The sequence below is a fragment of the Erinaceus europaeus genome, chromosome 5 (genome assembly GCF_950295315.1).
Source record: "Erinaceus europaeus chromosome 5, mEriEur2.1, whole genome shotgun sequence".
Classification (NCBI taxonomy): Eukaryota; Metazoa; Chordata; class Mammalia; order Eulipotyphla; family Erinaceidae; genus Erinaceus; species Erinaceus europaeus.
This window is the reverse complement of record NC_080166.1, coordinates 17309434-17327684: the sequence shown is the minus strand read 5'-3', so window position 1 is coordinate 17327684 and position 18251 is coordinate 17309434. Positions and strand designations below refer to the sequence as shown.

Here is an 18251-nt window from a genome sequence, read left to right as displayed (position 1 = left end):
TTTGTGTTCAGCAACAACAAATTCTCTTTTGGATTTCAGCATTGCAATGAGGAAGCTGTGATGTGCTCCTCAGAGCGAGCTATAGAGAAAACTAACTAACACCTGAGATTACAGCATCTGTTCTAAGCAATTTAATTTCACCATTGTAAGTATTTAGGGAAAAGTGTATGATGATTTAGAATAGTTGGGGAACAGCTGTTTTGACAAAACATATCTCTGTCGATATTATATCCCGATGTTCAGTGAGTCACTTGTCTGACAGTTGGGTTCTTGTCCTGAAGAACTCTTCAGCTTTCTGCAAGAATTTCACACTGAGGGAACACATGTTTGCATTTTACAGCACATTGTAGTTCTGAGTGGAAATAAAAAGAACATGTGACAAATACCTTTATAACACAAGTCTACACACAAGTGGCTACATAAGTTACCTCAAGTACTGAAGCTATTAAAAGGATGGATAAATAATTGATAAATATGAATGACAAATGGAAATGATCAGATAAAAAGTTGGTAGCTATGAATTCTCTCAGAAATTTAAAAATTCCTCCCTTTTCAGTATTTTTATTTATTTATTTATTCATTTATTTATTTATTTTGTCATTGTTGTCAGCAGATTTTCACCACTCTGGTTCAATTCTTCCAGAGGGGGAGAGAAAGGTAGAGAGAGAGAGAGAAAGAATCAAGGATAACAGAACAACAACATTTCCTCCAATATGGTGGAGGTAGGGTTCAGACCTGGGTTGTTCACATGGCAAAGCAAGCACACACACTAGCCAAGTGAGCAATTTTGTCAGATGTAAACATTTCCATCTACGTAGAGGATACGGGCAAAAAAGAACACACATACTGTGTCCTGTTGGTCAAAACTGTGCACTAACAGAGCTGAACAAAAATCCATAGGAATAACTACAGATTTAGAGACAGTATTGGCAGTGTCCTAAGACCCACCTATCCCTCTTTTAATCACTACAAGGGACACACTCCACAAAACCCTGAATTGCAGGTAGATTAAGCATGCATGCCTAAACAGACTGGATATGCCCTGCTAAATATATATTGTAAAGATAAAAACTCTCCAGTATTGTTCCTACAGTAAATATTATTAGCGTGTTTACAAAGAGGCCCATCTGCTTGAATCACTTATCTTGAGAGTCCCCTAGGTGGGAGAAAGGAAATGAAAGCTCTTACTAAATCTTACTTTCCTAGCACATGCCTATTTAGAGAAGAATATGGTTAACATCCTAATCGCTAACTGAGAACTTGTGTCTCACCTCTATAAGATCTTTGGAAACTGTAACACTGGCTCTTAGATTCAAATATTGCATTAATCTTCTGTTTTTTCTCTTTTTTAAGATAATTTCTCAGATTTTAGTTCCAGGCTGAAAAATAATTTGAAGGTTTGTATATGGTTTCTGAAATGTTTATAATATCGAGCTCAATAAGTTTTCTTCCTAAGTATTACTAAAGGGAAATTTCAAGTTATATGTGAATAATAGTAAGATGTTCCATCACAATCTTAACATGTATCATCATATGTCATAACTTCAGAATGAGGAATTATATCCTGATTTGCACTAAAAATTTACTACCATTTGAAATGTTATTAAGACTGTAGGTTACCCAAAGATCTACTCATAGGAGAAAATAAGTTAAAGCCTCGTGACTTTGGGTAGCGCAGCGGGTTAAGCGTAAGTGGCAGGAAGCGCAAGGACTGGTAGAAGGATTCAGGTTCAGCCCTGGCTCCCCACCTGCAGGGGAGTTGTCTCACAGGCAGTAAAGCAGGTCTGCAGGTGTTTATCTTTCTCTCCCCCTCTCTGTCTTCCCCTCCTCTCTCCATTTCTCTCTGTCCTATCCAATAACAATGACATCAACAACAACAACAATAACCATAACAATGATTTTTTTAAAAAGAGAAAAACAAGGTCAATAAAAGGGGAAAAATAGCCTCTAGGAGCAGTGGATTCCTGGTGCAGAAACCCAGCCCCAGCAATAACCCTGGAGGAAAAAAAAAAAAGCCTCATGACTTTAAACCAACAATTTAGGCCCCTGAAGGTTACTGGAGTGATTGGGATAATGAGATAGCATAATGGCTATGCAAAATAACTTCCATGCCTGAGGGTCTGAGGTACCAAGTCCAATCCCCAGCACCATCTAAGCTAGAGCTGAGAAATGCTCTGGTATTTTCTCTCTCTCTCTCATTAAAATTAACAAAAGAAATAATACTTTAAAAAGAAAATTACTGGGTAAAATGTAAAAATGCCTAAATAGACTGGACTCCAAATTACTCAAGTGATAAAGACAATAAATGCCAAATCACGGGAGAATAGAAATTTAAAAATGTCAAAACTAAACTCAAAACATTGTGAACTAGCTTTGAGTTCTAAAAAATGATACATTAATGCTAATATGGTTACATGCTTAAAAGTAAGTAAATTACATAGTAAAAAATACTAATCAAAACTAATTTTAACTAAAAATAAAAATAAGTAAAATCTTTGTGAAACTATTAGAAGCTAGAAAAAATGGATTAATTTTCTAATTAAATGTAAATTTTAAAACATTTCCACAATGAACTTACCAATGTGATTTATTAATACATTATAGAATATAGTTCATACATGTTTAATGTCTTCTTTTTCTATTTTTTCTATATAATATCTTCACATTATTATAAAGTTATAATTTATCATGTTATTGGGAAGTAACCTTTCATTTCCACTGTTACAGGGTGAAATAAATGGAATCATGTTGTTTATGTGCTCCCTGGTATTAAAATAAAAGTTTATTTCCTGATAGAAGCTATAAAGAAGTGGAGGTAATTATACTAAGTGCCTATGTAAATTCCAGTCATAAAAGGAAATCAGTTTTCCTAATGAATTTCAATAAGTTTATAAATTCTTGTGAGATATTTATTTCTTTGTGTATAAGGTTTATAAAAAATTACTCAATTGACGTAATGAAATATCAATTTACATACCATTAGGAAAATTTTCATGCTTTTGTTTGCTTCATAAACAAACAGGTTTTAAAATGTGAATCCAGGGGGTCCGGCGGTGGCGCAGTGGGTTAAGCGCGCTTGGCGCAAAGTGCAGGGACCGGCGTAGGGATCCCGGTTCGAGCCCCCGGCTCCCCACCTGCAGGGGAGTCGCTTCACAGGTGGTGAAGCAGGTCTGCAGGTGTCTATCTTTCTCTCCCCCTCTCTCTGTCTTCCCCTCCTCTCTCCGTTTCTCTCTGTCCTATCCAACAACAAAGCAACGTCAGCAATGGCAATAATGACCGCAGCGAGGCTGCAACAACTAGGGCAACAAAAAGAGGGAAAAAATGGCCTCCAGGAGCGGTGGATTCATGGTGCAGGCACCGAGCCCAGCAATAACCCTGTAGGAGAAGAAAAAAAAAAAAAAAAAAAAAATGTGAATCCAAAAGTGAGCATAGATTAAATACATTAAAGCAATAAAGGACAGTTTACAGCACCAACTTCCTTCTGTTTTTGTTCAGCGTGTATATTACAGTGTGCAAGGTCCTCGGTTCAAGGCCTTGATCCCCACTTGCAGGGGGAAGCTTCACGAGTGGTGAAGCAGGGCTGTAGGTGTCTCTCTGTCTTTCCCACCTTCCTTCACTCTCAATTTTTGTCTCTATCAAATGAATATATAAAAATAATTTTAAAAAGTAAAATAACTTAACAACACCAACAAAAACTCTTGTTTCCTCATACAAATCCATACAGCCCAGGGAAGGGAACATACAGACATTGATTCACAATGGATGATATTCGAATTCTGATTACTATGAGGTACATTTTGTAAACTATATTTATTCTGAAATCATATAACAACTGTGTATGATCACAAACTTTGGTTTATTTTTTAAATTTCATTTGAGAATTAATAGTTTACAGTTTAGTCTTTAAGACATAGGCACTGGGAGTTGGGCGATAGCTCAGAGTGTTAAGCGCATGTGGCAGGAAGCACAAGGACAGGCCTAAGGATCCCTGTTCAAGCCCCTGGCTTCCCACCTGCAGGGCAGTCGCTTCAGGGGTGGTGAAGCAGGTCTGCAGATGTCTGTCTTTCTCTCCCCACCTCTATCTTCCCCTCCTCTCTCCATTTCTGTCTTAACAATGAGGACATCAATAACAACAACAATAACTACAAAAACAATAAAAAAACAAGGACAACAAAAGGGAAAATAAAAACAAATTAAAATAAAATAAATGAAAAAAATGCAGATAAGTTTGAGAAAATACTGAACACAAATTTAAATTATTTATAATCATTAAAATTTAGATGTTAGCTTTTTATATTAAATAAAGCTTTTTTCTTTAAAAAAGATCACAAAAAAGACATACGCACAAACTCTCCTTTGCCTTTGATGTCTAGAAGACACACCAGGATCTCACTGTGCCTTCATCTATTCCCTTTCACCCCATTCCCAGAGTCCTTTGCGTTGGTGCACTATGCCACATCCAGTCCAAGTTCCACTCTATGGCCTCCCTTACTGTCTATTACTCCTAAACTGTCAGGAGACAGTCTGCTGTGATGCTCTGAACATGACACACCCTCACAAACGCTAGCCCGTACAGAATTCATTACCTGACCTTAGTTATGATGAAACATGCAGGCAAATGCTCCTTGTTGTAACATCTACAGAAAGTCTAACCTTTACAATTCAAAAATATTGTTGTTGTGAAATACTTGAAGATGTTACAGAAAACAAAACAAAATCTATGTCAAAGGCAAATCAGAACTAAAGACCAACTTAATTCTGGACTGAATTTGGTTTGAGAGAGATTGTTCTAAAGGAATTTATAGAGAAAATTGACAAAAGTGTAAACATGAATTGAATTAGAGCTATTTCATGCTTGATGATTTTCCAGAACATGATAGTACTTATTCTTGGCAGATAGATGCCAAGGACCTAGGAATGGGGAATCTACTTAACATCAGATGTTTGCACAAAAATAGCCATAACAATTGCAATGATACATACGGATTTTTGATTAAGTAGGAAAATAAGGAAATGCTAGACAGTTATGAATCAAAATAATTTGGGGAGTAGAAATCAAAATGCATAATATAACATTATGCCATTGTTTCCTTTCACAAGCTATAAATTACATAGATATCATTTATAAGCTGAGGACTTAATATATATTTCAATGGAAAACACATATTTGACAGAATATTCATTGGAGTCTCAGGAAAAGTATGCCCCAACAGATAAAATATAGCATATGTTCAATTACTCACTGAGGAATATGGAATAAATTAAAAATTAAAAAAACTTGTGTTAAGATTTTACATCCTGCCAAATTATTTCATTATAATTTCTTTCAGTCCTGACTCTTAAAATTAGTAGACTGATCATATGTAGTTAGTTATAGCGATAAAGAAAACATTTTATATCAATATTAGTTAATAAGTATTTTAGAACACATGCAATGCTACTACAAGAAGGATGGACAGTCTAAGTTCTTGATCTAGGTCATTTAGAAAATCCCAATGTAAATACTAACAAATGCAATCTCACTGAGTCTCTTAATAAAGAGTTCGATTCCCACTCATGGTGTCATCTGGAGTTTCCTGAGAACACTGAAATCATCATGATGGCTATGTTCCAGCAATAACTCTGGAGGCAAAATAATAAAATAATTGAAAACCAGAAAAAAGTGAATATGGACCAAAAAAAAAAAAAAGACAGACATGCAAAGAAAGTAAACACCTTTGCTGAAGAGCTTTCTTAGTATTCACAAGTTATGATTTTAGTAATTAATCAAATCTTCGGCTTACATGTTGACCCTTTTCCACAATAACACACACACACACACACCCACACACCCATGCACGGCTCTATATTTTTCTTTTTCACAATTAATTTGTGATGTTGAATCTATCTGAAATTTACAGGAAGATTACTGTCTCACATCTTACAAGACTGTTGTAATGGCACCGTCAGTCACTGTTTGAAATGACTGTTCTTCATTCAGCTAAGCATTCTGTCTTCCTATTGAGAAGTGATCTACATCAGGTAACAATTCAGTTATTGATCACTTGTTTAGGTCAATGCTAGTAATTAAAAGGTAGGAGTTCTAATAGAAATCCAGTTCATGTTTTTAATTTACAGTTCTTATTACAATAAACCCAAATAACACGATGTATCTTTTGTATTCACAATTTTACTAACACACAGCTACGTTAAATGTTGGATGACTACAAATTGGTTTTTGTTTCTTCTCCCTAATGTATAATTTCATATTCTAGTGGAGTATGTGTATTGTAGCTTAGATATTTATTTTTCTTTTGCTTGGTTATTATCTATACATAACACTTGCTACATAAACTTAGTGATTTCTTTTTTTCAAACCAGGCATGTCATACTGAAATATTCATTATAATCCTTCATTCAGACAAGTGTAACTCCAATACTGTCAAGGCAGTGACCTGCTATTATACTCCTATAGTTGAGAAATCCAGTTGCAGTTTTTTGTTTGTTTGTTTGTTTTGTTTTTTGTTAACACCAGAGCGCAATCTGTATTTCCTCAGAAACATGATCAATAGTAAAAAAAAAAAAAAGTCCAAATCAGTGGCAAGTGGTGATTTTTCAACTTTCCTGCTTTGAATTACTTTCATCATTGGTAGTATGATCATCTATTGAAAATAAGCATGAGATTAATGAGAAGTGTTCCCTACTTCTTACTTCAGAATGAGGATACCTCTAAAACATTTTATTCTCAGTGTCTCTATAGTTAGCAAAAACGTACAGAGACATTTTTCACGAGGGTTACATTTTCAAAGCAACTTCAAAATAAACTCAAGTATTAACTTCTAAAATTGGGTGCCACTAGAATGCAGTATTGGTAGTTTATAATTGATTAGAGTTCATAGTTTACCAGTGTTCACTCTTAGTATTTGTAAACGGTATGGATTTTGAAACTGAATAGCTATACCATTAAAGTGCCCATAGAATAGTTTTGTTGCTCTAAAAGTCTCCCATTTTTGTATATTCATCCAACCCTATCGCCAAAATTCAAGCAAACACTAATCTTTCTATCTTCATACATTTTTTTTCTCACAATGTCCTGTATTTTGTAATCATATAGTTCATAGTGGTGACTTTTACTTAGCAATGCACATTTAATTTTCTGCTGTTGCCTATCAAGGACGAATGACATTTAATTAAATCACTGAACACTAGTGTCTGGATGTGTTTCCGAGTCTTGCTACTCATCGGAGGGCATGTCACTTGTTCCTAGGTTTGGTGATTATGAATAAAGTCATTATAAACATCTGTGCGAACACATTTTCAACATTGGGAGCAAACACCAAGGAGCCCAGTCATTAAGTCCTGTGGGTCCTCTATTGTGGAAGAGATGACGATCTGAATGATGGGTGAGTTGGGCTGGGGGCATATTTGGGGGGAGATGTGAAATTATACTGCTGGGACTATAGTCTTGTAAAACATTTCCCTGAATAAAAAAATAAACTAGTACAGTCATGGGCCCTTTGGAATATAACTAAAATAGGCATATTAGCTATCTACAAAACAGAGACCCTTCAAGTCTTCATCTGCACTATACCAACCTTTAGATTCATGATTAGTCAACAATTTGTTTGGCTTTGTAGGTTAACTCTTCTTTCAGCCACCAGGTTTCAGATACTATCATGATACCAATTGGACTTCCCTGGGCAGAAGACCCCATCAATATGTCCTGGAGCCCCTCTTCCTTAGAGCTCTGCCCCACTAGGGAAAGAGGGAGATAGGCTGGGAGTATGGATCAAACTGTCAATGCCCATGTTCACTGGGGAAGCAATTAGAGAAGCCAGACCTTCCAGCTTCTGCATCCCATAATGACCCTGGGTCCCTGCTTCCAGAGGGATAAAGAATAGGAAAGTTATCAGGGTAGGGGATGGGATAAGGAGTTCTGGTGGTGGGAACTGTGTGGAGTTGTACCCCTCTTATACTATGGTTTTTGTCAGTTTCCTTTTTATAAATAAAATTTTTTTAAAAATCTTCATTAAAAATCAAACAAAATCAATGAAACTCCTAAAGTGCTCTTCTTCTAAAGTAACTGTACCAGTTTGCACTGTCACCATCATTCTCAGATAAGAGATAGCCAGAAATCAAGAGGAGGGTGGAGAAAGAGAGACAGAGACTAGAGATACCTGCAGCACTGCTTCACCACTCTCAAAGCTTTCCCCCTGTAGGTGGGGACTGGAGGCTAGAACTCCTCTTCTTTCACATGGTAAAATGTATGCTCAGCCAGGTGTGCTGCCAACTGCCCCTTGTTTGTTTGTTTATTTATTTATTTATTTTTAAAAAACAGAGCACTGCTTAGTTCTAGTCTGTTTTTTGAGTTTAATTTTAGGAAATCACATAACAATAGCGGTAAGGAAAGAAATTAGATTATTATTTATAGATCTGCAATAATAAAAGTTAAAATACTTGAGTTGATATTTTATTCAATTTTACTTCTGAAAATAAGCTTGAAAATATCTGTTAATCCAATTTTTCTGCTTTATTTTGATTTTCTATTTATTATTTAACTTTTGCAATCATATATATATATGTATATATATATGTAGTTTAATATAAGTTGTCTTTTTAATTTTTTTTGGTTGCTACAGATACTTTACTGCTCTGAATTAACTTTTCAAAGAGTGAGAGCATCAAAGCCAGTCAATGAATCTGCTTAACTATTGTGTTTCTGCAGATTTCTTTTTCCCATTGGTGATAATAACGCTGTTACAGGTCTCAAAGACATTGGGATCATTAAGATCCCTGAAAGTGGCTATATGATATTGAAAGAGAAAGAGAGAGACAGAGAAAGAGAGAGAGATAGAGAGACAGAGAGAGACAGAGACAGAGACAGAGAGAAAGGAGACTGAATGGCATGCAATTATACCAGAGCATCAAATTTTCTTCCAGTACTGTATGGACTCAAATCCAAGCCATGCAGCATACTATGTTTAAGGAGTTATTATATATATGTTTAGATCATGAAATGATTTTCCCAATCAAGCTAATTAAAATATCCATATTTCATATAGTTGGGATTTGTGTGAGGAGAGTAGGTCATTTGAAATGTGTTCCTTTAACAAATTTCAAATGTACTTCACAATCAATGATGAATAGCACCACCAGTATGAAATGGGTCTGTAGATGATAAAGGAAATTCTTTTACTCCTTTGACTTTTCTCCCCTTTTATCCTTTGGCATTTTTTTAGACATACATTGTAGGCAAAAGCTTAGAAACATGTGACAGTGTTTGGATAGCATGGTACCTTCTCTACTGTTGGATATACATATGATCATTTTTTACCTTAAGGTATGTTTCATTGTGATCACAGAAGTGGGTAAACTAGAGTTCATGCTTTGCAATATAGAGTCCCATGTTTATTTCATAAAAGACTAAAGTCAAAATAAGCCACATGATGACTGTCATTTTATCCATGTTTGTAACAGAATTGGCATGGTCTTGGTCTAGTCAATTGTTGGAGATAGTTAATAGAAAAATACCATATGGATTCTTATTTAAAAACATTTGTTGTCACTAGAGCCTTAATACTCTGTACTGACTTTTTCAGACAGAAAAAGAAAGAAGGAGACAGAGGGGGAAGAGACAATTAAGCACACCAAAGTTCTCTCCAAAGTGGTGGGGGCCAGTCTTCAACCTGGGTCATGTGTATGACAAGGCACACACACTATGCAAGCGAACAATTTTGCTGGTCCTAAGACTCCTTGTGTGTATTATATAATCAAATTTCAGTGAAACAGTTATAGTCTGTCATATCTCACCATGAATAAAATATTACTGATAGACTTCAAAGCACCAAAACAAAATGTTAACTCTCAGGATTATTCATCTGAATGTATGGTGTGTTGGGTCAGGCAGCAAATATTGGATGATGCACTTAGCTTCTGCAAAATTAATCTTTGATGGAAGAAGAGCAAACAAGGAACACACACGCACACACAATATTCAGTAATCAAATGCCTTTCCTCAGTTATTCGAACAATCTATACCAGTGCATAAACTGCACCAATTATAAGCATTTCAGTTGTTAAAATAACGCTTGTTTCTCATTCATTGCTTCAAAATATTTTCTGTAGTGCTCCTGTGTAAATACTAGGTGACCTTTACATCATAGCTTGAGTAGAGCTAGAAAGCTATTCATATGATTGTATCTAAATTTGAATTCTCCCAGTTTTAACTAGCAATGCAACAGTTCAAAGCATGTTTGAATACTCAAATGTAGCAAATGTAGCAAGCACATCAAGCTTGGCATTGATGTTAATTGAAACATTATGCATGTATGCATATGCACATATACAAAATCAGTTAGAAAGAGGAGAAATTGCCACAAGTAAACGCTGACTCCCTTAACAAAACAAATTTTTTAAAAAAGCAGTGAAGTTATTTTAACTAATCAGTAATTAAAATAGTGAGCTTCATGTATAAGTTATTTGATCCAAAATGAAGTCATGTATTGAATTAGCACGTTCACTGACACATAGAAAGGAGAGTCACTTTCTTTTGACATTTAATTCACTGTTATCTTGGACTTGCATTGAACCATCATCAAAGCAGAAAGACACTCTCCTAAGTGGAAAAGGATATTTACATGAGTTACATCAGACACAGAGCTCATGACCAAAAGATGTTAAAAGCTTTAAAAAGTTAAGCAAAGTACAAAGACAGAATCTTTACTGACAGGGATATCCAGAGGACCAAAAGACATATGGAAAATGCTCAGGTAGGAGTCAGAGCATAATGGTTATGTAGAAGAACTTTCATAATGAGACCCTAAAACCCCAAGTTCAATCCCCTGCATTGGCATAATCCTGAGCTAAGCAGTGTTCTGGTGGTCTTTCTCTCTGTGACTCTCTCTCTCTCTCTCTCTTTCTCATACTCAGTTAAAATAAAATAATAAAATGAAATATATTTAGAATATAAAAATGCTCATATTATCAGAGAATGCTGGTGGGGAATGTAAACTGGTCCAACCCTTTGGAGAGCAGTCTGGAGAACTCTCAGAAGGCTGGAAATGTTCCTACCTTATGACCCTGAAATTCCTCTCCTGGGGATATATCCTAAGGAACCCAACACACCCATCCAAAAGATCTGTGTATAGTTATGCTCATAGAAGCACAATTTGTAATAGCCCAAACCTAGAAACAACCCAGGTGTTCAACAACAGATGAGTGGCTGAGAATTTTGTGGTATGGTAAAAAAAAATAATAATAATAACAAGAATAAGAATATTAAGAATAACACAGCTACAAGAGCATCAAGAGATGGTTTAATTGCTTAGTTCAGTTCTTCTCAAAACCATCATTGATTGTGTGCCTCAAGTCAGGATGAAATCTCTACCAGTTTAAGGGCCCAAAAGTAAATTGTATTTTGTATGTTTCCTTTGTACATGTCAGCAGAATAAACCCCAACTAATTGATCAAAATTGCATGCATCACCAAATATTTCATAGCGATAATTCAGCAGATTTGTGTATGGAATTTATTTTTTATTTAAGAAAGGATAAATTAACAAAACCACAGGGTAGGAGGGGTACAACTCCACACAATTCCCACCACCCAATCTCCATATCCTATCCCCTCCCCTGATAGCTTTCCCATTCTCTGTCCCTCTGGGAGCATGAACCCAGGGGTCATTGTGGGTTGCAGAAGGTGGAAGGTCTGGCTTCTGTAATTGCTTCCCCGCTGAACATGGGCTTTGACTGGTTGGTCCATACTCCCAGTCTGCTTCTCTCTTTCCCTAGTAGGGTGGGTCTCTGCCAGGGCACATTGGTGGGGTCTTCAGTCCAAGGGAGCTTGGCCGGCATCCTGATGGCATCTGGCACCTGGTGGCTGAAAAGAGAGTTAACATACAAAGCCAAATAAATTGTTGAGCAATCATGGACCCAAAGGTTGGAATAGTGGAGAGGAAGTGTTGGGGGGGTATTTATATTTCAATTAAGAAAGCAAATAAAATAATTTTAATAAGCTAAATTGTTCCATAAATCTTTGTATGCAATTATTAGATTGTAAGTATAGATGATAAGTAAAATGAGATATATGTTTAAGAAAAGAATGCAAGAAGTCATTTTAATTTTCACTTTTCACTGCATAAAAGACTTGAAGACTAGGAATCACATGAGAACATCTTAGCAATGTTAAATACATTTTGAAATATATTACCAAAATGTAAACACAGTTACTAAAATATGAGCTTTCTACAAAAAAAGGATGTAATGCAAGTCTTCTCTCCTTCTAGCCTTAGATATGACATTATCGAAAAACTTTTAATAAACCCACTGAGTGATAGATTTAAACCTGAAAAATTGAAAATATAGGTTCACACACTCTAATCAGATGTATTATTGCTGCAGTATCTTTTAATCAAGTGAAACTACAATTTGAAATTCAATATTGTCTGTTACAACCATTAACTCATAAAAAAATCATCTTTGTCACAAGACACATGACAATTACTACACTTCCAGGAATTAATCTGAATCATTAATGGTCTAGAAAAGTCACCTTTAAAAAAGTGTTTGTGACAACTCCTTACGCGTTTCATTTGGCTGATTACCATTCCTACTATGTGGCCAAATTACTGGACGAAGAGAAGGAGTCCTGGATATGCAAGCAATGATCATAGAAGAAATAGCGCTTATTCTGACCAACTCTTTAGAGGAAAGGATTTCTAAACTAAGATCTTTCATGATGGAAATGGCTCAGTGATTGAATGGTATAGTTCTGTCTCCTCCTCACTGTCTGGAGATAGCCTTATTTGACCTTGAAAGAAAACAAGCAGAATGTACTTTTGCATTTAGAATGGGTACTTTTATGTTCTCAGTTAATGAGCTTTTTTAGGAACACAGAGATCGCTACATTTAATGTGCTTTAACCTTCAGACCTCTGAATAGTTTTCAGTCTGATGCAGTTAAATGTGTGCAATTTGGCTCCCTCTCCCTCTCCCTCTCCCTCTCCCTCTCCCTCTCCCTCTCCCTCTCCCTCTCCCTCTCCCTCTCCCTCTCCCTCTCTCTCTTCCTCTCTCCCTCTCCCTCTCTCTCTTTCTCCCTCTCCCTTTCCCTATCCCTCTCTATCTTCCTCTCTCCCTCTCCCTCTCTCTCTTCCTCCCTCTCCCTCTCCCTCTCCCTCTCCCTCTCCCTCTCCCTCTCCCTCTCCCTCTCCCTCTCCCTCTCCCTCTCCCTCTCTCTCTCCCTCTCCCTCTCCCTCTCTCTCTCCCTCTCCCTCTCTCTCTCTCTCTCTCCCTCTCCCTCTCTCCCTCCCTCCCTCTCCCTCTCTCCCTCCCTCCCTCTCCCTCTCTCCCTCCCTCCCTCTCCCTCTCTCCCTCTCCCTCTCCCTCTCTCCCTCTCCCTCTCTCTCTCCCTCTCCCTCTCTCCCTCTCCCTCTCTCTCTGCCTCTCCCTCTCTCCCTCTCTCCCTCTCCCTCTCCCTCTCCCTCTTCCTCTCTCCCTCTCCCTCTCTCTCTTTCTCCCTCTCCCTTTCCCTATCCCTCTCTATCTTCCTCTCTCCCTCTCCCTCTCTCTCTTCCTCCCTCTCTCTCTCCCTCTCCCTCTCTCCTCCCCCCTCCTCCTCCCCCCCTCTTTCTCATCTATCTTTACAAAGCCTTCTCAGTCAAACATAGTTGGATACTACTTCACTAAATACTGTTAGACAAAATACTAACTTTGTTAAACTTTACATATGTTGGCTGCTTATAAATGTTACGCATTCTTCTGCATTGGGAGCAAATCTTTTTGAAAATCCTTGTAAGGTTTGCATTTCTCAGTAGTTCTTTCATATATGCAACTGATGTTTAGATTCAGGTTTTTTTCTGCATTGTTTAATGAAATGATAATTATATGTTGGTGTCAACTTCCAAATGCTGAGCACATTGCATTTGCTCAAAGGACATACTAAATAGTGTTTCCACCAAACAGACTATCAAATTGGTGAATAAATAACTTAGGAATAAATAGAGTGAAAATGTGTTGGGAAAAAATAAATTCACATGCATACAGTCTCATTTCAAAATGCTGACATATTTAAGGAATGATTTTTTTCCTGTCTTATATCACAAAATTAAGTATATTTTAACCTATGATGTCAAAATGGTTTCAGCTATAGTAATACTAACACTACTAAACTAGATAGTAATACTAAAGGATATTAGAGGTAGTAAAAATATTCTATGCCACAATGATTGTAAAAGTAGGGGAGGAGAACATAGCTTTGGTGACATTCTCTGTGCCCAAAATACCGTCTGAACTCTACATTTCATCATGACTGCATAAGGTAATTCTCTGACATTTTTAGTTTGGTTTCTACTATTTCTTCTGTCTCCCCTTTTGCATTCATATCTCTTTGCTTGTCACTTTGCTTTTTTTTCTTCTTTCAATTGTGATTTAAGTGTTAGTTTCTTTTTCATTAAAAAGATAGAGGTATACATTACTGGTGGAATAAGCCCATATGTACCTTTTCATTTTGGTTTCCCTCTGTTCTTCCCCTTTTTTTGATGTCAACCATTTTTTTTTTTTTTGCCGCCAGGGTTACTGCCGGGGCTCAGTGACTGCCTGCACCATGAATCCACTGCTCCTGGAGGCCATTTTTTCCCTTTTGTGACCCTGGTTGTTTTACCATTGTTGTGGTTATTATTATCCTTGTTATTGATGTCGTCGTTGTTGGATAGGACAGAGAAATGGAGAGAGGAGGGGAAGACAGAGAGGGGGAGAAAAGATAAACACCTGCAGACCTGCTTAACTGCCTGTGAAGATACTCCCCTACAGGTGGGGAGCGAAGGGATCGAAAGGGGATTCTTATGCTGCGCTTTGCTTTGTGCCATGTGCGCTTAACCCGCTGCGCTACAGCCCAACCCCCTGATGTTTACCATTTTTATAAAATAGAAATTGAGAGGAGAAGAGGAGATAGAAAAGGAGAGAGAGAGAGAGAGAAAGGGAGAGACAACTATAGTACTGCTTCACCACTTGTGAAGCTTCCCCACTGCATGCAGGTGGGGCTGAGAATTTGAACTTAGGTCCTTGAGCATGGTCAGTTGTGTGCTTAACGGTGTCCACACCTGGAGCTGATCTCTTTGTTTTCAACCTGTGTTGAGCTTCTTGTAAATGTATTGTAAACCATTTATCATCATTGTCGTCATCAACATCATTATTATTAGTTATTATTTGCCTTTAGTGCTTTGCTGGAATTGCACCTGCATGATTGGTGGATATTATTTCTCCAGAAAAAGGAAAACACAGAGAGGAAGATGAGAGAAGTACAGAACCATGCCATCACTCATGTTTCCAACTTGTATGATGCACCTATGGTCACATACTGGAGCTCCAACCCAGGTTCTGCTACATGCTAAAGTGTGAACCATACAAACGGAGTCATCTCCACAGCCCATGAATTGCAATATTTTAAGAGTGTAAACCTCAGTGTGTTATTGTAATACCTCATTTTATGCTATTCTACTTGTATTACTTATAACACTATCATCTAAATTGTTGACTACTACACTTTAATTTCCACAGCTATGTAAGAAATTTATTTCTTAGGTGCCAAATATTTCCTTTTTCTTCTGGTCACTTCTCTCCATTTCAAAGTTTTCCACATCCATTCTTATTCGGCATGCACTTTTGTTATTCTTATAAGCAACTGCATGAATTTGAATTATTGGCTAAATCTTATAGTCTTACTCCTCAAAAGGGAAATATTTTCTTTTAATCACTATTGACAGCTGACTGCATTTTCACTTTTTTAAAAAAATTTATTCCCTCTTGTTGCCCTTGTTGTTTTATTGTTGTAGTTATTGTTGTCGTTGTTGTTGGATGGGACAGAGAGAAATGGAGAGAGGAGGGGAAGACAGAGAGGGGGAGAAAGGTAGACACCTGCAGACCTGCTTCACCGCCTGTGAAAATACTCCCTCAAACCCGGATCCTTAAGCAGGTTCTTGAGCTTTGAGCCAAGTGCACTTAACCCGCTGTGATACTGCCCGACTCCCTGCATTTTCACTTTTTATGTCCTAGCTCTTCTATATTTCAAAGTCCAAGTTCTTTTGTTTATTTTTACTTGTTTTATTTCATTGTCATCAGGGTTATCACTGGGGCTAATGAATCCTTTGCTCCTTGCTGACATTTATTTTGTCTTCTTTTTATTTTGATAGTAAAGAGAGAAATTGAGAGGGAAAGGTCTTTTACTTTTTATCTCTTGAATTATTCCTCTTTAATTATTTTGATTTATCCTTATATCTATAGCCTGGAAGATGAAAAGCAAGACATAGCACAGGCACATCATTGACAGATGGTTGATCCTCCTGATGTAAGAATCTTTCTTTCATAGAAAAATGTAAATGTCATGTATAAATAATTAATAATCAGATGAACATAAAAGGTTTTCACCAACAACTATACGATGTGTGGCTTAAACATATTTATTAATACTTGTCTTGACATTCAGTGAGTTGGTTTTTATTTATGAGTATGGCAAATCTTCTTCAAAACTAGTTTCATGCATTATCCTGAATTTTTATTTCTTAAATAATTCATGGTCCAGGAGGTGATGCAGTGAATAAAGTACTGCAGTCTCAAGCAGGAGGTTCCAAATTCAATTCCCGGCAGCACAGGTACCAGAGTGTGATGTCTGGTTCTCTTTCTCTCTCCTCTCTCTCTCTTTCCTCTCTCTCTCTCTTTTCTTTCCTCTCTCTCTCTCTTCTCTCCTCTCTCTCTCTCTCTTCTCTCCTCTCTCTCTCTCTTCTCTCCTCTCTCTCTCTTCTCTCCTCTTTCTCTCTTCTCTCTCTCTCCCCTATCTTTCTCATTAATAAATAAAAAAAATTTTTTTTTGATTTTTTATTTAAGAAAGGATTAGTGAACAAAAGCATAAGGTAGGAGGGGTACAACTCCACACAATTCCCACCACCCAGTCCCCATAACCCACCCCCTCCCATGGTAGCTTTCCCATTCTCTATCCCTCTGGGAGCATGGACCCAGGGTCGTTGAGGGTTGCAGAAGGTGGAAGGTCTGGCTTCTGTAATTGCTTCCCCGCTGAACATGGGCATTGACTGGTCGGTCCATACCCCCAGTCTGCCTCTCTCTTTCCCTAGTAGGGTGTGACTCTGGGGAAGCTGAGCTCCAGGACACATTGGTGGGGTCTTCAATCCAGGGAAGCCTAGCCAACATCCTGGTGGCATCTGGAACCTGGTGATTGAAAAGAGAGTTAACATATGAAGCCAAACAATTTGTTGAGCAATCATGGACCCAAAGCTTGGAATAGTGGAGAGGAAGTGTTAGGGAGGTACTCACTGCAAATTCAATTCCCGGCAGCACAGGTACCAGAATGTGATGTCTGGTTCTCTTTCTCTCTCCTCTCTCTCTATTTCCTCTCTCTCTCTCTCTTCTTTCCTCTCTCTCTCTCTTCTCTCCTCTCTCTCTCTCTCTTCTCTCCTCTCTCTCTCTTTTTTCTCTCCTCTCTCTCTCTCTCTCTTCTCTCCTCTCTCTCTCTTCTCTCCTCTCTCTCTCTTCTCTCCTCTTTCTCCTCTCTCTCTCCCCTATCTTTCTCATTAATAAATAAATAAAATATTTTTTTAAAAAGAAATAATTCAGGGAGTCCGGCGGTAGCACCGAGGGTTAAGTGCACGTGGCACAAAGCGCAAGGACCAGCTTGGCTTAAGGATCCCGGTTCGAGCCGGCTTCCCACCTTCAGGGGAGTCGCTTCACAGGCGGTAAAGCAGGTTTGCAGATGTCTATCTTTCTCTCCTCCTCTTGGTCTTCCCTTCCTGTCTCCATTTCTCTCTGTCCTATCCAACAACGACGACAACAATAATAACTACAACAATAAAACAACAAGGGCAACAAAAGGGAATAAATAATAAAAAATTAAAAAAAATTTTAAAAAGAAATAATTCACTCATTTATTTTGGGTGAAGGGTGGGAAAACAGAATATTATTGAGCTCTGGAATAAGGTGGTTCTAGGGGTTGAAATTCTGGGGCCTCAGTCATGCAGCGCTCTAAAAGGCTAAAATGTCTTCCTGGTATGACTTTTTCTTAAGCAGTTTGATAGTGATGTTCAAGGTGGGTGATTCCTCCTTACAGATTTGAGTATTGGGTAGTTCACTTGTTACTTAGACAATAGAACCTTCCTACTAAACACTGAGATGCCAGATGCATGTTGAACTGGAATTTTAAAAAATATAATTGAATGGTAGGCTGTAGTAATCCTATGGAAGACACTGACAGCTAGACAAGAGCTAAAAATAG

The 18251-nt window shown here is 37.5% G+C and overlaps 1 non-coding gene across 1 annotated transcript; it reads left to right on the top strand.

The window, feature by feature from the left end:
* Positions 1–8663: 8663 nt before the first annotated feature.
* On the top strand, positions 8664–8790 carry LOC132538870 (small nucleolar RNA SNORA33). Its single transcript, XR_009550180.1, has one exon. It is a non-coding gene; the product is annotated as a small nucleolar RNA SNORA33 (small nucleolar RNA).
* The last annotated feature ends 9461 nt before the right edge of the window (positions 8791–18251 follow it).